This window comes from Triticum aestivum, chromosome 4D (assembly GCF_018294505.1).
Source record: "Triticum aestivum cultivar Chinese Spring chromosome 4D, IWGSC CS RefSeq v2.1, whole genome shotgun sequence".
Lineage (NCBI taxonomy): Eukaryota > Viridiplantae > Streptophyta > Magnoliopsida > Poales > Poaceae > Triticum > Triticum aestivum.
Genome location: NC_057805.1, coordinates 397,248,726 through 397,269,883, shown reverse-complemented (window position 1 = coordinate 397,269,883; position 21,158 = coordinate 397,248,726).

Sequence of the window (21,158 nt, the reverse complement as noted above, 5' to 3'; positions counted from 1 at the left end):
AACGAGAGTTGTATAGCAATACATAATCTCCTATATTAAACTCACGCTTTTGTATCCTTTTGTCATGCCATCTTTTAACCTTTTCTTTAAACAATTTGGCATTCTCATAGGCTTGGGTTCTCCATTCATCAAGTGAGTTAACGTCAAATAACCTCTTCTCACCGGCAAGTTTGAAATCATAGTTGAGCTCTTTAATAGCCCAATAAGCCTTATGTTCTAGTTCGAGAGGTAAGTGACATGCTTTACCATAAACCATTTTATACGGAGACATACCCATATGATTTTTATATGCAGTTCTATAAGCCCATAATGCATCATCCAGTTTCTTGGACCAATTCTTTCTAGATCTATTAACAGTCTTTTGCAAAATTAATTTGAGCTCTCTATTTCTAAATTCTACTTGACCACTAGACTACGGGTGATAAGGAGATGCAATTCTATGATTAACATCATACTTAGCAAGCATTTTACGAAAAGCACCATGAATAAAATGTGAACCACCATCAGTCATTAAATATCTAGGGACTCTAAACCTCGGAAAAATAACTTCTTTAAGCATTTTAATAGAAGTGTTATGATCAACACTACTAGTTGGAATAGCTTGTACACACTTAGTAACGTAATCAACAGCAACTAAAATATGTGTGTATCCATTAGAGGCAGGAAAAGGTTCCATATAATCAAAGCCCCAAACATCAAATGGTTCAATAACAAGTGAATAATTCATAGGCATTTCTTGACGTCTACTAATATTACCAATTCTTTGACATTCATCACAAGATAAAACAAACTTACGGGCATCCTTGAAGAGAGTAGGCTAATAAAAACCGGATTGCAATACCTTATGTGCAGTTCTGTCTCCAGCGTGGTGTCCTCCATAAGCCTCGAAGTGACACTTGCATATGATCTGTTCCTGTTCATGCTCAGGTACACAACGTCTAATAACACCATCTACTCCTTCTTTATAAAGATGTGGGTCATCCCAGAAGTAATGTCTTAAATCATAGAAAAACTTTTTCTTTTGTTGGTATGTGAAACTAGGTGGTATGAATTTAGCAACGATGTAATTAGCATAATCAGCATACCATGGAGTGGTACGAGAGGCATTTATGACATTTAATTGTTCATCAGGAAAGCTATCATCAATAGGTAGTGGGTCATCAAGAACATTTTCTAACCTAGACAAGTTGTCTGCAACGGGGTTCTCAGCTCCCTTTCTATCAACAATATGTAAATCAAATTCTTGTAGCAGGAGAACCCATCTAATAAGTCTAGGTTTAGCATCTTTCTTTTCCATGAGATATTTAATAGCAGCATGATCCGTGTGAATAGTTACTTTAGAATCAACAATATAAGGTCTGAACTTATCACAAGCAAATACAACTGCTAAGAATTCCTTTTCAGTAGTAGCATAATTTCTCTGAGCATTGTCTAGAGTTTTACTAGCATATTGGATAACATTTAATTTCTTATCAACTCTTTGCCCTAGAACAGCACCTACAGCATAATCACTAGCATCACACATAATTTCAAAGGGTAAATTCCAATCAGGTGGCTGAACAATAGGTGCAGAAATCAATGCTTTCTTAAGTATTCCAAATGCTTCTACACAATCATCATCAAAGACAAATGGTATATCTTTTTGTAGCAAATTAGTCAGAGGTCGAGAAATTTTTGAGAAGTCCTTAATGAACCTCCTATAAAAACCGGCATGACCAAGGAAACTTCTTATACCTTTGATGTCCTTGGGACATGGCATCTTTTCAATAGCATCGACCTTGGCTTTATCAACTTCAATACCTCTTTCAGAAATTTTATGCCCCAAGACAATACCTTCATTAACCATAAAGTGGCACTTCTCCCAATTCAAGACAAGGTTAGTTTCTTCACATCTCTGCAAAACTCGATCAAGGTTGCTCAAGCAATCATCAAAAGAGGATCCATAGACGGAGAAATCGTCCATGAAAACCTCACAAATCTTTTCACAAAAGTCAGAGAATATAGCCATCATGCATCTTTGAAAGGTAGCAGGTGCATTACATAAACCAAAAGGCATACTTCTATAAGCAAAAGTACCGAAAGGACAAGTGAAAGTGGTCTTAGATTGATCATCAGCTGACACCGGTATTTGAGAGAAACCAGAATAACCATCTAGAAAGCAAAAATGTGTATGTTTGGATAATCTTTCTAGCATTTGATCGATAAAAGGTAAGGGGTAATGATCCTTTTTAGTAGCTTTATTCAATTTGCGGAAATCAATTACCATCCTATAACCTGTAATAATTCTTTGTGGGATCAATTCATCTTTATCATTAGGAATGACAGTAATACCTCCTTTCTTAGGAACACAATGGACAGGACTTACCCACTGACTATCAGCAACGGGATAAATTATACCTGCCTCAAGGAGCTTTAGTATTTCCTTTCTTACCACTTCTTTCATCTTGGGATTAAGCCGTCGTTGGTGATCACGAACTGGTTTGGCATCTTTCTCCAAATTTATTTTGTGTTGGCATAGAGTAGGACTAATGCCCTTAAGATCATCAAGAGTATATCCAATAGTAGCGCGGTGCTTCTTCAGAGTTTTCAATAATCTCTCTTCTTCATGCTCTGAAAGGTTAGCACTAATAATAACAGGATATATCTTTTTCTCATCAAGATAAGCATATTTAAGAGTATCAGGTAATGGTTTAAGCTCAAACACGGGATCACCCTTGGGTGGAGGAGGATCCCCTAGGATTTCTACAGGCAAATTGTGTTTCAGGATGGGTTCCTGTTTAAAGAATACTTCATCTATTTCCCTTCACTACAAAAAATACACTTCCGTGATGATACGTGTTTGTCACAGTAGGTCGCGTTTTTTGTCATGCATGTACATCCATGACAAATTTATGACAGAATCAAGATAGTCATACCTGTGCTGTCGTAGAAGTGTTCCATGACATTACCAAAATTATCATCACGGAAGTGTCCACTTCCATGACGATAAATCGCGCATCACGGAAGTGCTTTCGTCAAGGGTGACCGACACGTGGCACCCACCGTAACGGAACGCCGTTAAGCTATCGGGTCGGGTTTTGGATCCGATAACCCGTTAACAGCCCTAACCAATGGGGATTTTCCACGTGTAAAATCATCATTGGCTGGAGGAGACACGTGTCAGCTCCGCGTTGGCACAGGTGTCACTCATCCAATGGGCGAGACGCGCCTATGATATGTTGACACGTGGATCGACCCATCAAGTTTAAATGGGCCGGCCCAACTGAAGGCCCACAAGATTTTGCGGACCATAATGGGCCGGCCCAGCTAAAGGCCCATGAGATTTTGCGGACCATAATGGGCTGGCCCAGCTAAAGGCCCACAAGATTTTGCGGGCCATAATGGGCCGGCCCAGGTAAAGGCCTACAAGATTCTTGCGGATCATAATGGGCCGGCCCAGCTAAAGGCCCACGAGATTTTGCCGACATTAATGGGCCGGCCACCTGTAGGCCCACAAGATTTTGAGGACCCTAGTAGGCCGGCCCATTAACTGGCTGCCATGTTTTGGGCCAAATGCCGGCCCATATTTGATCCGGTCCATTAATGGCCTGCCATGCTCCGGGCCTAATGGTGGCCCATATGAGATCCGGCCCGTTAAAAGCCTACCATGTTCTGGGCCAAATTACGGCCCAGATCAGGTCCGACCCTTTAAGAGGCTTTGGGCTCAATTATGGCCCATATCAGATTCGGCCTGTCAACTGGACACTATGCTTTTGGGCCCACTTGCTAAAGGCCCACTTAGTAATTCTGCCTGATATTAGTTTTGGCCTGTTAAAGGCCCATTTAACATTTCGGCCCTATATTAATTTCGGCCTGTTAAAAGCCCATCATATAGTTGGGCCTAACTACGGCCCGGTTTGCATCCGGCCTGCTCGCAGCCGATATCTGATTGGGCCAAACAAGGACCGAGACAATTTTGGCCTGTTAAAAGCCCGTGATTTGATTCGCACAATCATGGGTCGGGGTTCATTTCGGGCTGCTGCCGGCCCGTGAGCTGTTCGGCACGTTTCAGGCCCAACCTACATCGTGATTGCATGACGGCCCGATTATGTACCGTAATTTTACGGTTTGGCCGGTTTACTACGAAGACAGGATATATATACAGTAAAATAATGGCAGCATCGTGAATAAGAAAAAACCTAGACTATACAATAAAGAAATTACGGCATATTACATCCACTAGGTATCAAAGTTCGCCACTATGATAATAAAGCACAAGCAGACAGCAGATTACATACACTGGGCATCAAAGATCGCCACCAGTGCAAATAAACACGCCGACAAAATAATATACAAAACCGACAGCACTTCAATAGAGTTCAAGAAAGGTTAGCCCTGCTGGGGAGCTGCATCGCAAGCAGCTGAGCAAGATGATGAGACTGCGCTTGTTCAACACTTATATCTTCCTCACTCTGAAAGATAAACAAGCAGACAGATGACAGGTTTTGCACATAAAAGTATCAGTGCTGACAATTCATCACATTTCTTACCGACGAATAAAGTGACACAGTTTAAAATTGCATTAACACAATATGGTATTGTTCAGGTCAAGACATGGCAGGAAATGACATTATGAAGGAGTTGGCAGCTTCACGACACCACTGGATTACAGATCAAGAACTCATAAGTATCAATGGTTAGTCTGCTGTCAATTTATACCATTTCAGATTGGCAAATAAAGAGACGGTTTAAATAATAGTAGAATGATATGACATTGTTCATAGTTAAGACATTGCAGAATATGACATTGTGCTGTAGTGGGTAGGTTCACCACACCACTGGATTACGGATGAAGAACAGAAGCATACATGCAGTGCAAAATAAGATCACTTGCTCTGTATAGTTTAATTTACATGGTATGAAGAAGGAACTTGGTTGTACAACTGAAAACTTAAATTGAGAAAGGACAAACTTTTGTTTATGAACTACATAATAAACTTTAAACAAGCAATTTGATGCAAACACCAAAAATAAACAGCTGTTGCAGTCATGCCTAACCAAATATATACAACAAAGTTTGAATGCTTGAGATGGACAAACTTACATTATTGGTGAAGACAGGCTCTATAAAGGCCTTGTCCATACTGATGGGGGGCAATTCAAGAAGTTTACCACAGAATCTTCTTCAAAAGCATTGCCTTTATTCTACATTTTGTTAAGAGTAAATATAGATGTGATAATATACGAAAAAATGGAGAATATTTAAGATAAGATGAAGAGTGATGCTACATAACCAAGTAGCTATAAATGTAAGTGCAGCGATACAGGCAAAAGGTACAGCCAAGAGCAATGCACATCTAAACTTCTTCAGTACCAACCTTATGGTAAGAGTAAATATAGATCTGATGTGTAGAAAATGGAGGGCAAAGGAAAATAAGCTGCAGAGTGATGGTACATGAACAACTACCCGTCATTATAAGTACACTGATAAAGGACATCATGTACTTACAAGAACAATGCAGAGCTAAAAAAACATTGGCATTGGATATATTCTACACTAATGTAACCATTCATACAGATCAGATAATTTGGAGCGAACAATTGATAAGCAAGCTATCATGCATACTGCTGTCACATAATGAACCAGGTATGTATGCAAGTACAGTGATACAGGACAACAGGTACTAACAAGAGCAAAGCAGCGGGCAACATATTTGCGATATCATGTTGTTCTTGTCAAACTGGAATTCTTCTTCGAGCAGATTTCCTGCAAAAAAGATCCGTAAGGCACATGCGAAAAAGTAGAAGTTCAAATTGTCATGTGATTTCATAGACAATACCTCATCCTGGGAATGAGACCAGTGCATAACAAGGTTTTTCCATTCAATGTCTTCTAAATTTAGCACATGAGACTTCACCGGAAATTCGTTTATAGATTTGCCATCAAAGTGTGATTTCCTCAGGTAACACCGATACTGCTGCAATGCTTCCTCGAAAAGCACAAGCAAGCTTTGCTCGTCATGACTATCCAGATTGAGCCTCGCCTAGTTACAACAATGTAATGTAAATCATTGATGTGTTCAGTCAGCAGAAAACAGGAAAATAATAACCATGAATAATAGCACTTACACGTAAGTTGGACAGGAAGATGTGAAAATGGTGTTTGTCTTCACAATAATCTTCCCGTGATGGGAATATATGCATGTAGTCCCTAACAACATTGAAAGCATTGTCTTTTAAACTAGGAATAAATGGAATGGGGTTCCAATCTGCAGGAATTGGCCGTCTCTGCAGTTGGGATAGGTCTTCGGCCGGTGGACTTGCTGTACTTTTTGCTGGAGTGGGATTTTTCTGTGGTACAGCTGGTGCTATGGCAAATGAAATCGGTATACCTTTTGCTGGAGTGCAGGTCCTGTGTGGTGGGGCTAGTGGTGTGGCCAGTGAAGTATGGGTACAGTCTGCTGGAGTCGGTCCTACGTTTTGTGTCACTGGTTGTACTGCCAATATAAGTGGGGTGCTGTCTGATTTCTCCGGCACCACCATGTTTTTCAAGGACTTTGCTGGTGCTCCTTCAGGTTTGGCAATCACCCTCTTCCTTTTTGATGTCTGATGCACAAGAACATCATTTGAGTGGAAAAACATGGTATGATGACAGATGGAATATGTATTGATAATGGATGGGCATGGCATCTCGACATATATGATGAGTAAACTAAGCAGATGGCGGTGCAACAAAGTAGAAGAAATGCAAGACAACATATGCAAGATACCCGCAATCAATAAAACATTGCCAAATTAGAACAGGCACCTTGATGGGTGAACAGGACAGGCCATCTGCCTTTGACTCCTTGAGGTTAGAATAGTCATTAGGATCATATTCTGAACAAGAATCAATAGGTGGGGAGCGTATGAGTTTCATTGCATCCAGAATGGCACTCAATGCCTTGGTGCCAATTTTGCAAGTCATTGCCAGTGTTTAGCTTCAAGAGTGGACTGCTGCTAGTGCGACACAAAGCAGCTACACAGATCATAGTGTAGATATAACGGGAAAACCTTAAGCATCAGAGTAAAATCAGCAAAGTGGAACTTGCTGGAATATATGTGCTAGTATTGCCGGTATGGCTAGAAAGGCTTCGGATACCAGCTCTCTTCAAGTGAAGGTGCGGTACTGTTAATATCAGTGTAACTCTCAAAGGCGACACAGCTCCCCGCATTTCCTTGCTATTCTTATAGGATTCAAGTGGGCAGGCCACTACAAATCCTATTCCTATGTTTACAAGATCCTATGAATCAAAGAGGCTCAAAGTGTCCATCACAATCGACAGTATAGACCTCTACACTGCAAATGTCCCTGCTCATCTTCAGTACAAGGAACATACTGTACTACTATCATACTCCCTCTGTTCCAAAATATAAGTCTTGGTAGAGATTTCCACTATGGATCACATACAGATGTATCCAGATACATTTTAGAGTGTAGATTCACTCATTTTGCTCCATATGTAGTCCATGGTGGAATCTATACAAAGACTTGTATTTAGGAACGGAGAGAGTACATATTAAAGAAGAACGGAAGAGGAACATGGTAAAGAAGAGCAAGCAGATTTTGGATAATAAAATGTTGGTTGCGCATTGCCCACACATGATGAACTAGAGCGCATTAAGAATGCAACTCCCAGCTGTCTCTCGACCATTTCAGGCGGTTGGATGAAGATCCTACGTCTCCTAACCCTTCTTCTTCCTCGTCTCTGATTCTTCCCATACAGAACACTGCACGGGCCGCCGGCCGGACCACCGGCCCCCATCGCCTGTGTTCCTCCGCCACCCCACCCCACCCCCGCCCCAACCCCCACCCGCGTCGAGTTTTCTTCGTTCGGCGAGGCCCCACAACCACCCGAGCCCCTTCGATCGCACCGGCGAACTCTGAAAAATCGACTGACCCAATTTTGAAATTTAGTCTACTGTGATTTAACTAGTGTGGAATATAAAAGGGGAAAACCATAAGCATTGGGAGTATAGTGTTGAGCGTGCCATGGCGCATCTGAAGGTGCAAACCGGACAAAGGCAACTTCGCAACCAAGACAAGAAAACAGAGTAAAGCAGTGGCGATCTATTTTCTTGCTACGATAAATAAGTTGAGCTGATACGAAAGAGTACCGCCTCTGGTGCGGCGCCGTGTACGCATCTGCTGAGAATTTGACGGTGCTGCAGTAGCGATGGCTGTCGGCGGCGTGGAAGCAGATCTAGGAGGGTAGACGGTGGCGGTGGGGCGCGGTGGACGAGACGGTCATAGGAGCAGCGCCGGCAAGGTGGACGACGGCGGGGATGAAGCGAGAGGACGGGATGCAAGGATCCCGGTCCGAAGCCGTGGATGAGAGAGGTTGATCTCTTGTAATGGACGGCGGCGTTGGGGTATCAGCTCCGGCATGGTGGAGGAGGATGGCGGTGGATGGGGTGGCGGACGGCGGCGGACGGAGGAGGGTGGGGTGGAGAGGGTGTTTTGGCGCCCACGGAGTACGAATGGGGAAAAGGGAGGTAGAGAGGAAGGGGGAACCATGTATTCAGGGCGCGCTTGTCTCAAATGCGAGGAAAGTTACAAACTTAGCCCCCGTTTCAAATTTCTACTACATCACAGCAACATTAGTCGGTTGGGGATAGGACGGTAATCTCGCATACACCGAATATTTGCCGACGAGAGTTTGTTTTTGGCGCCCACCGTGTATGAATATGAATTGGGGAGGGAGTCGATTTCGGCCGAGGACACACTGTGTTTTGGCGCCCACCGTGTATGAATCCGGGTGAGAGGTGGTTACGTCATGTTTGTGTGAAATTACAAACCTACCCCTATCGAAACCTATAGAAATCCAGCAGATAGGCTTTGCGTGGCAGGGATAGGCAGTAGTGATTTCCATCTCGCAGATTTTGGTTTCGGGCGGTTACTGCGACTTTCCCCGCTTCGTTCAAATTTTGTAGAGTGCACGTTTACCGTGCCAACTCAATTCGAATCCCGTTTGTATTCTATTTTTTTTCGGGCAGGATCCATTTTCAATTGGAATTACATTCTATATACATCATTTTTATATATACTTTCAAAAGCACAACACCATTTATACATAAATATGGTTTACAAATGGCATGATCTCAGATTCATAAGGTTGTATCCATCAATCTGGATTTTCAAATATTTGAAACACTTTATGTTGAAATCCAATGTATGCATTCCTCGCTAACTGTCTCCAATTAATGTGTGTTTCATGCGGGTTTTTTACTTCTCAAACATGTATAATGTGTTTCACACACGCAACATATAGTGTAATCCCGTTTAGACATTAATTGCATATAAAACATGCATTGTTTGTAATTGAAGAATATATGGATCACCAATATTGATAAACTATATAACATTACACGTGTGCCCAAATTCAAATGAATATGCATGTTTGATACACCAATTTGCGTTATGATATTATCGATGTCGTGATCTCCAGTTTAAATATTTGAATCCCCTTTAATCCAGATATTCGTCTCATATAGCTATCACTCATGCTTATATAGGACTATCTCTCTGGACCTATACGCGTTCATCGTCTCTCAGGTATCTCTCGTGCTACCTGTATGTCGACAATGATCTTTTATCTTCGTAACACACTGACGGTACTCTCTCCCTCGACCTTCAACACTCTATCTCTCTCTAAGTATATCTCGCTCCCTGCTATGTGTCTCTAACTATGATTCTCCATGTGGAATCTCTTTCTCTCACACAAACACAAAACTTTGTCTCCCGGGGTCTCATTTCTCTCTACTATTCCCATGTGTGCCACTCGCACACCCCTCATACAGAGATGTCTTTCGCTCCTTAGATATGAGAACCTACGACTCTTCCTCTTCAATATCTCTTTCTCACACGCAAACACAAACTCTGTCTCCCAGGGTCTCATATTTCTGCATTGTTCTCTTGTATGTCGCTCACACACACCCTCTCTCCCTAGAGATATCTTGCGTTCCCTCGTATGTCTCTCTAGCTATCACTCTCGTTGTGGAATATCTCTCTCTCTCGCAGACAGAAAACTCCGTCTCTCTGGATCTCATTTCTCTCTGATATCTGTTTGTATGTGACTCACATGCACCCTCTCTCTATCTCTCTCACACCCACACACATAACCCAACCTTCTGATCCATTCGACTCCTATCTCTAACGCACACTAGCTAGCATCTTTATCTTTCTATTTATCTGTTTCTCCATCAACCTTCTTTCTCGCCCTCACTCTCGATTCCTATCACGCACACTACATATGTTTCTCTCTACATGCAGTCAAGTGCCCTCTCACACACATACATAACTTCATCCTTTGAACCACCCGACGGTCATCTCCAACACCCAAACTAGCGGATGTCCCTCTAGCTAGCATCTCCATCTCTGTATCTATCTGTAGTTTCTCCGCAACATTTCTTTCTCGCACGGAGTCTTGCTTCCTATCACCCACACTATATATGTCTCTCTATACATATGCATTTATAGGTTGGTCTCTTTTGCACAATCGTTGCACCTCACTCCCTCTGCTCGCCATAGATGCATGCTCCAGCCCATGCCACTATCTCTTAAAGACAAAAACACATGCTCAATTGTCGGGCCTTCTTCCCTGCATTCTCACATGCATGCATATTGTCATACCGATCCGTCTCTCCCATGTCGTTGATCTTATGACTTATGTCTTCTTTCTTTTATCTCGATCATGCGTGCGCGCGCACACACACATCCCACGTATACATGTATACCTCTCACACATGCACGTTCAAGGTCTCTATGTCTCCATACGTTTAATTACCCTCAATCCTAACGCCACATCGAATCGTTCTCCTCTTTTGTGCACATAACTTCTGCCTGGATGGGTAAAACACACACTCACACTTAACAATCTCCTTCTAGCTACCCCCCGCCTCTCACTCTTCCCCTATATCCCCGAAACCAATAAGACCATCCCTTTGTTTAATTCCCGCCTACATGCACCATCGATATATAGTAGTCTTCCTCGGTGTCTCTCGAACAAACACGTTCTCTCGATGTCGACTCCTCTCACGCGCACACACCTTCTCTTCCCTCTCTACGGGCATTTTCTCTCTCGCACCCCATCGTTGGTGGCCTCTGCCATACACATCACCTCTCTATGATGAAGCCATGCACACTTAAATTACATCCTCCACAGAGGACCCCGCGACACACACACACACACACACACGCACCCCCCCACACACACACTAAGACTCCATCTCTCTCTCTCTCTCTCACACACACACACGCACGCACGCACCCCCCCACACACACTAAGACTGTAACATCCCAAATTTTCAATTTGGAATGTTATACATTAGATCATCATTGCATATCATATTTTATTGCATTTTTGGTTTGATCCTAGAAATTCTACGCAACTCAAGGACCCACGGAGAGAGTTGGGGATTTCGTTATTTTCATATTTGGGTTTTCTCAAATTTTGAAAATAGGATCATTTGATTTTATTTATTTTATCTTCAATTATTTCATTTATAAAAATAAGAGAGAGGGAATAAAATGACTTTCCCAAAAATAAGAAATATTGAGGATTTAATAAAAAAATCAAATCTTATTTTATTTGGAGTTTTGCTATTTTATTTGAATTTAGGAAAATTGCACGTTTTTCAAAATTGCATTTTAGGGCCAAGAAAATGTTCATCTTGTTCTAAATATTTTATTTAGTGGTGAAAAATTTATTTTGGCATTTTTAGAATTTTATTTTATTTTCTAGAATTTTTCTCAGTTTCGGCGGAATTGTTTAAAAAAAACTCCCACGCGCCCGACTGGGCCGAAGCCTAGCCGAACCAGGCCGGCCCGTCTGGATGGGTATTACTGATCCAGGGATGGCACTGGTGTACATGCACAGAGACTTGACCGTCTGGGGTCTGGTCGCTACAAGATGGTATCAGAGCACACGCTGACTATAGGACACGACCACTAAGCTTAAACCCTAGATCACTATTCTCTTCTCATTTCCGACTCCTCTCCATTTTCCACTCTTTTAGGATGGCGGATGCCAGGAACAAGTTCATGCAACCAGATGAAGATACTCCCTTTGGACGCCACTTGAAGGAAGTCACTAGATACCTGAGCATCGGAATACCAAGCTTCACCGGAACCTACAACGCCACACTACCAGAAGAGGAGCGTTGGATGATTCAAGTTCAAGTTTCAGGAAGGACGTTCATGCCCGTCACCGAGCCCATAGAGTTTTCCTTTGATGCACCAACCTGGAGTCTAGGAAAGAGCATGCAGCCCTCATCACCATGGGACGCATTGGAGAAGTTTACCACAAGGAGCTTAAGGATACCATTTACCAGATTTGTGGGCGCCGAGATGAGCAATGGGAGATGATCAGCACCAAGAAGGATAGATCAATTGCAGCTTTCATCCAGGAGCAAAACCAGCACATTCGTCGCCAGGAGAACCAAATGTGCACATGCATGATAGATCTGAAGAAGGCATTGACCAAGATCACGGAGTTGGAGGAAGAACTCAAGGCTACACGCGAGGATTATATGGAGGAAATCGTCGCACTGGTGGAGAAGAATGACGACCTGGAAAAGAAGATCGGAGTATTCATGGGAGACCCAGCACCAGGAGGAGAAGACGATGATTGCGCTTGCCCGGATAACTACATCATCATCGACGACACCGACTCGGACCCCAGTGAAGATGACTTTGTTGATGAAGCTGGAGCAGATATCATGGAGTCTTCGACCGATCAAAATTTCTAGTGGACCACCATAATCAGTAGTAGTATTCCCCCATGTATATAGTATAGTCCGAGCACTTTGTGACGATAGTTAGATCGATTGTATGCCTTGTTTGAATTGATTTGAGTGATATTGATTGTGTTTGTCTCATGTGCATATGGGTAGTGTTTTCTCTCTAGACCTCATTCTATTCTAAATTCTCATCTTTTCTAAACCCATCAGATGCCTCCGAGACGCGACACCGGATTTGTTTTCCCACCGGAGATCACTCAATTGATTCAGCAGCAGAATATCTTGATGCAAGCACTAGTACAGAACCAAGGCAACAACAACAACAACAACAACAACCCACCACCACCACCTGTTGATCATTTGACCCGTTTCTTGAGGCTAAATCCGCCGGTGTATTCCAGTAGCACCGAGCCGATTGTTGCAGATGATTGGCTTTGCAAAGTTGGAAGGGAGTTGACCACTGCAGGATGCACAGATGCAGAGAGAGTGCGTTTTGCCGCACATCAGCTTGATGGACCCGCAGCATCATGGTGGGAGAATTACACAACCACTCACCCCATCGACACTGTCACATGGGACCAGTTTCAGCAAGCTTTTCGTACTGCCCATGTTTCAGCAGGAGCTATGGCCATGAAGAAGCGTGAGTTTCGCAACTTACGCCAAGGAGGACGCACCGTAGGCCAGTATGTGGAGGACTTTAGTAAGTTAGCACGTTATGCCCCAGATGACGTTGCTACAGATGCAGCCAAGCAGGAGAAGTTTTTGGAAGGGCTGAATGATGAGCTGAGCATGCAGTTGATGGTAGCAACCTTCAACAACTACCAGGAGTTGGTAGATAGAGCTCTCATGATTGAAGGGAAGCAGCAGCAGATTGAAAGCCGCAAGAGGAAGTATGGACAAGGGAAGTACAATTCTGGAGCTCATCAGAAGCCACGTTCTACCCCGACTTCGGGAGGACCTTTTCAGCATACCCATGGAGCAGGAGGTTCGCACAACCATAGTGGACCCAAGAATGGTAATGGGAATGGAGGAAGCAACGGACAGAACCGTACCAACCCATCGACCCCAGCTAAGAGAGATCTAAGCCAAGTCACTTGCTACAAGTGCCAGAAGACTGGACATTATGCTAATGAGTGTCCTGAAGCTAAAAATTAAAATGGCAATGGAAGCTCTGAGAAGAAGCCCAACCCTTTCAACAAAGGACATGTGAACCACGTTAGCGTGGAGGAGGTTGAAGCCCAGCCAGATGTAGTAATAGGTAAGTTTTTGGTTAAGTCATTTACTGCACTCGTTCTTTTTGATACTGGTGCATCGCATTCATACATATCAAGGGGATTTGTGGATAAGTATAAATTGCCAACCCAAGCCCTTAGGTCACCCATGTTAGTAACCTCGCCAGGAGCAGAGTATATGGCTAGTCTATGGTGTGATAGGTTACCATTAAGGATTGGTAACTACGTGTTTCCCTCGGACCTAATAGTATTGGAATCACAAGGACTGGATGTGATATTAGGCATGGATTGGTTATCGAAGTATGAAGGGAACATTGAATGCGCTAGTAAGTCGATTTTGCTTACCACCCCAGAAGGAAGAAGGATCAAGTATGTATCCCGGCATGTACCGAAGAGGACTCAAGTGAATTCTTTATCAGGAGTTGTACAGGAGGAAGTACCAGTGGTGAAGGATTTCCCTGACGTATTTCCAGAGGAGTTGCCAGGCATGCCACCGGATAGAGACATTGAGTTTTTGATTGAGCTTTTGCCAGGCACAGGGCCAATATCTAAGAGACCGTACAGGATGCCCGCAAAGGATTTGGAGGAGATTAAGAAGCAGATTAAGGAGTTGCTGGATAAAGGCTATATTCACCCAAGTTCTTCACCTTGGGGATCGCCAGTGCTTCTAGTGGAGAAGAAGGATGGATCGTTAAGGATGGTTGTTGATTATCGAGGACTGAATGAAGTGACCATCAAAAACAAGTACCCACTACCGATGATCAATGATCTGTTTGACCGCTTACAAGGAGCTAAGGTATTTTCCAAGATCGATCTGCGGTCAGGATACCATCAGTTGAAGATTCAAGAGCAGGATATACCTAAGACGGCTTTTACCACTAGGTATGGGCTGTACGAGTATACTGTTATGTCATTTGGTCTGACTAACGCACCTGCCTATTTCATGAACCTGATGAACAAGGTGTTTATGGAGTTTTTGGATAAGTTCGTCGTGGTGTTCATTGATGATATTTTGGTCTACTCCAAGAATGAAGAGGAGCATAAGGAACATTTGCGTTTGGTACTTGAGAAGCTCAGAGAACATCAGTTATACGCCAAGTGCAGCAAATGTGAGTTTTTGTTGAAGGAAGTTGGATTCCTCGGACATGTTATATCCGGAGAAGGAATAGCAGTAGACCCCACCAAAGTCGACACTGTGACAAACTGGGAACCACCCACATTAGTTGGAGAGATCCGGAGTTTTCTTGGTCTTGCAGGATACTACCGGAGATTCATTGAGAATTTCTCGAGGATTGCTAAGCCCATGACGGAGCTGTTGAAGAAGGACACCAAGTTCAACTGGACTGAGGAATGTGAAGCTAGTTTCCAAGAGTTGAAGAAATGTTTGGTTACATCACCAGTGTTGATTCTGCCAGATCAGCGCAAGGATTATGAAGTATACTGCGACGCTTCTCGTCGAGGACTTGGAGCAGTGCTTATGCAGGAAGGAAGAGTTGTTTCATATGCTTCACGATAGCTTAAACCCCATGAGATGAATTTGCTACGCATGATTTGGAGTTAGCAGCCGTAGTACATGCGTTGAAGACATGGAGACATTTTCTCATCGGAAACCACTGTGAGGTGTACACGGATCACAAGAGTTTGAAATACATCTTCACGCAGAAGGAGTTGAATCTCAGGCAAAGGAGATGGTTGGAGCTCATAAAGGATTATGATATGAGATTGCATTATCACCCCGTAAAGGCTAACGTAGTAGCAGATGCGTTGAGCCGCAAGAGCCATGTCAACACACTCATGACCGGAGAGTTACCGAAGGAATTAGCCGAGGATCTTCGCGAGCTATGTTTGGAAATAGTTCCAAGAGGCTATGTTGCAGCATTGGAGATACAGTCTACTCTGATGGATAAGATCAGAGAAGCTCAGAAGACAGACAAGGAGATTGCCGGAATAAAGGAAAGGATGAGCAAAGGAAAAGCCAAGGGATTTCGTGAGGACGAGCACGATACCTTATGGTTTGAGGACCGCGTTTATGTGCCTAATGACCCGGAGATCAGGAAGTTGATTCTGCAGGAGACTCATGACTCACCGTATTCAATTCACCCAGGAAATACCAAGATGTATTTGGATTTGAAGGATACTTTCTGGTGGACCGGAATGAAGAAGGATATTGCGGAGTATGTAGCAGTTTGTGATGTATGTCAGAGAGTGAAGGTAGAGCATCAGAAGCCAGCAGGATTGCTACAGCCATTGCCGATACCCGAATGGAAGTGGGATAAACTAGGCATGTATTTTATCACGGGATTGCCCAGCACTCGTTCAGGCTATGACTCAATATGGGTTGTAGTCGATCGTTTGACGAAGGTAGCTCATTTCATCCTAGTGAAGACCACTTACACCAGTGCTAAGTTGGCAAAGATATACATGACCAGAATCGTATGTCTGCATGGAGTTCCGAGGAGCATTGTATCAGATAGAGGAACCCAGTTTACCTCAAAGTTCTGGCATCAGTTACATGAAACTTTGGGTACCAGGCTAGAATTCAGTACAGCCTTTCATCCACAGACAGATGGACAGACCGAGAGAGTCAATCAGATTCTGGAGGACATGCTGAGAGCTTGTGCGCTAGATTATGGATCTAGTTGGGACGATAACTTGCCATATGCAGAGTTCTCTTACAACAACAGTTATCAATCCAGTTTGAAGATGGCCCCTTTCGAAGCTTTGTACGGAAGGAGGTGTAGAACACCATTGTTATGGGACGAAGTTGGAGACCGCCAGTTGTTTGGACCAGATTTGATTAAGGAGTCTGAACGGAAGGTGAAGTTGATTCACGATAGGCTCAAGGTAGCCCAATCCAGACAGAAGAGCTATGCGGATTCAAAACGTAAGGAGACGGTTTACGAAATCGGAGACAGAGTTTATCTTCGTGTATCTCCACTTCGGGGAGTTAAGCGCTTTGGAGTTAAGGGAAAGTTAGCGCCACGTTTTGTAGGACCATACAAAGTTTTGGAGCGTATGGGAGAAGTTGCTTACAAGTTGGAATTACCCAAAGGATTGTCAGGAGTTCACAATGTGTTCCACGTTTCCCAGTTGAAGAAGTGCCACGCAGAGATGGCTGATATACCGCTGAGAGATACAGTGCCACTGGAGGCGATTCAGTTGGATAGTGATTTGACTTATGAGGAGAAACCAGTCAAGATTCTTGAGTATGCCAGCCGACTCACCCGCAGCTGCAAAGTTCAGTGGAGCCACCATACCGAGGATGAAGCCACCTGGGAGCGAGAGGAAGATCTACGGAAGGACCACCCTCACCTATTTTCTAGCCAACCCGAATCTCGAGGGCGAGATTCATCTTAAGGGGGGTAGGTTTGTAACATCCCAAATTTTCAATTTGGAATGTTATACATTAGATCATCATTGCATATCATATTTTATTGCATTTTTGGTTTGATCCTAGAAATTCTACGCAACTCAAGGACCCACGGAGAGAGTTAGGGATTTCGTTATTTTCATATTTGGGTTTTCTCAAATTTTGAAAATAGGATCATTTGATTTTATTTATTTTATCTTCAATTATTTCATTTATAAAAATAAGAGAGAGGGAATAAAATGTCTTTCCCAAAAATAAGAAATATTGAGGATTTAATAAAAAAATCAAATCTTATTTTATTTGGAGTTTTGCTATTTTATTTGAATTTAGAAAAATTGCACGTTTTTCAAAATTGCATTTTAGGGCCAAGAAAATGTTCATCTTGTTTTAAATATTTTATTTAGACGGTGAAAAATTTATTTTGGCATTTTTAGAATTATATTTTATTTTCTAGAATTTTTCTCAGTTTCTGCGGAATTGTTTTAAAAAAAATAAACTCCCGCGCGCCCGACTGGGCCGAAGCCCAGCCGAACTAGGCCGGCCCGCCCGCGCCACCGCCTCCCGCCGCCGTCTCCGGATCGGAGACCGCCGCCGCCGCCCGAGTCCAGGAGGAGCACGCCTCCCGAGGCGCCCCCTTCCCCAAGCCGCGCCCCCTCCTTAAATAGCCGCCGCCGCCCCTCACCCCGCCACCGAACCCGCAGCCCCGCCGCCGGAACCCGCCCCGCCGCCGGAGCCGCACCACCGCCGAGCCGCCCCGCCGCCCAAGGTCGCCGCCGACGCCCGCAGCCCCGCCGCCCCACGCCGCCTCCCGTCGCCCCGCCGGACTTCGCCGGAGCCCCGAGCCGAGGTAGCCACCCGGTTTTTTGAAGAAAACCGATTCGGTTTTTTAGAAAACCCTAGGGTTTTTTAGATAGGTTTTGTTTTGTTTTTGTCGGTTTTCTTATTTAGCGAGCGTTCGCTCGTTTGTTCGTTTTAACGAACGCGTTCATCGTTTAGTTACAGTTAATGAACGTCCGTTCGTTAAACTGTTCGTCAGTTTTTCTTTTTCTCGGATTTTCCGCGATTATTTCTGATCGCGATTTCCGATCGGTTTTTCGTTTTGGTTTAACTTTTCGCTCGTTTGTCGGAATCAGGCGATTCAAGCGCCTAGAGTTTCGTCTCGAAACCCTCTTTCTGTTTAACCAACTCAAACAAGTTTAGCTACTGTAAAATTTGACTTAGGTCCATATTAGTAAACGAAGCTTGTTTCTTTCGCCGTTTGACTTTCGTTGCTTCGTTTGATTTGATTCTTTTTGCAAACCAGAGTTCTTAAGTTGAACTTTCTGGTTAGATCTCTTATTTGAGTTTTACCTGTGCATTAGATGAGTACTTATTGTATGCTTGTTTGTTTGCGATAGAGTACCCGGAGTGCGCCGCTTGCTACTTCAAATCCCTAGGTTTCACGGATCATCAGCAAGGCAAGTAACACTTTGATCATACCTCTTTTCATACCCAGTTTTATTGCATTAGATCAATCCTCAAACAATTGCATGGTTAGGATCTGATTAAATTGTGGGTTGGGAAGTAGCTGATGAGGTAGAACCTATTGCCCTGTTTATTACCAAACCCTTGGGAGTTACTTCTACGTTTGCTTATATTGCTATGCTATGCTAGTAGACGTGGATTGGGTGAGTGTATCCATGAAAGATGTGAGATTGTTAATTAATGGTTCAATTTAAGGTGGCTACTTAAACACACATCTGGGTGGATTGAGGCACCTGGGTATTCCAGCGATTGCCTGTTTTTTTATGGACCGCCACCCAGGCTCAAAGGGATCATGAGATTATTCATGCTAGAAACTTCCGTGTGCAGCCACAAGCTATTATGGGCTCTAGCATAGTTGATTAAGTTGTGTGAACTCTTACAGTGGTAGACTAGCAGATGTAGGGGTTGTAGGTGGTACTGTCTACCCGATCGTAAGGTGCAAACGCTTCTGAAAGACTATGTCTCGGTCATCCATTTCTCAAACATCATGTAGTGCGAGAATCCCAACGGAGGAGATCGAGTCTTGTGGGGAAAAGTGCGCAAACCTCTGCAGAGTGTATAAACTAATCATGGTTAGCCGTGTCCCCGGTTATGGACAACTTGAGTATCTAGTACTTGGATTATCATGTGAATCTCATCATGTTACTTTAATTAATTTTGTTGGGATTAATGTTGAAACTTAATTGGGATTGAGATGGTGTCACCCATTCTCAATGTTTAACAACCACCATGATAGTTAAATAAAATTTATTCCTTTGCAGTAGGGAAAAATTGGCTTTTCGCAAAACTGTAACCATAGAGCTTTCCACCAGCCAAATATGCATGTAGTATAGCATTATTCTGTTCATTACTCTCTATGTGTTACATTGCCAGCATATTCCATGTGCTAACCCGTTTTCGGGCTGCAATGTTTCATGTTGCAGACTTTTCAGACAACGAGTAAGGTGCCTTAGGTCGTGGTTCTATACTCAGTGATGCCGTTGGAGTTGATGGACTCGCTTATCTTCCAAGTCTTCCGATGTTATCGTTTTGAGATGGCCTTAAGCCATATTTATTGTATTAAGTTCTCTTTTGAGACATTCGATGTAATAAGTGTGTGATTGCTACTCTGTTATAAATCCTTCGAGTATTGTGCGTGTCAGCATTACTGATCCAGGGATGGCACTGATGCACATGCACAGAGACTTGACCGTTTGAGGTCTGGTCGCTACAAAGAGTCCATCTCTCTCTCTCACACACACACACAAACTAAGACTCCATCTCTCTCTCTCCTCTCTCTCTCTCTCACACACACAAACACACACACACACACACCCAACACACACACACTAATTCTCCATCTCACACACACATGCTCTAGGCGGAGCATTTGTTCCTACCACCCTTCATCCAACCTTACCCGTATGATAAACAATCACCTTTATTTACTTGCATAACATGGACAAATTCCACTTTACTTTAGTAGTCAGCAAACTTATCATCTGTACCCTTATAAAAAAACGAGTTGGCGGTGATGGTGTGCCGGCCATCTTGTAATACAGACCGTATGATCTATATCTGAGGATAGAAAGCAAACTATGATAAGTTTACAAAAGATACCCGCACCTCTCTCCACATCATTATCTCCCGCAACCTCATTGCTCAGCAATTAAAAAAGGAATAAGTCTCTGGAACAATCTAGCATGCATGGTGGCCGCTGCCGCCTGCCGGCGCCGTCCATCCCCATGCCTCCGCCCATTCCGACCACCAGTCACCACCACGCTCCACTCCTCCTCGCCTTATCTCTCATCTTTCATTTTTTCGATGACATTCTCGAGATACCAATTTTCCGATAAAATTCTCGAGATATCATTAGTTTTACACATGGGATTACTCCTGCATGGGTCAATCACAACAGGTGTTCTGTAAAAAAATGCATATTGATGTTCCGTGCAATGCACGAGAATCTTGCTTGTAATTATATAACGCAAATCACGAGCAGGAAGTGACATTTTTTTGACACAACCACGTTAACATGGCCACGTAAATCACTAGCTAAAGTAAATACCATTATACTTATATCCCGATGCAAAAGGTTGAGTACATGTCCGAAGAGTAGAGTTGCACACACACACTCTGTCTCTCAGAATCTCTCTCACACACACACCAGTTAGGTGACGCCCACTTAAGAAGACACGTATGTTACAATTTGTGCACCCGCGGGTACACGTGATGCTGCGCATTTATTTAAGCCGGAAGGCGAACCCAAACAATAGCTGCGTTCATTCCCCTCC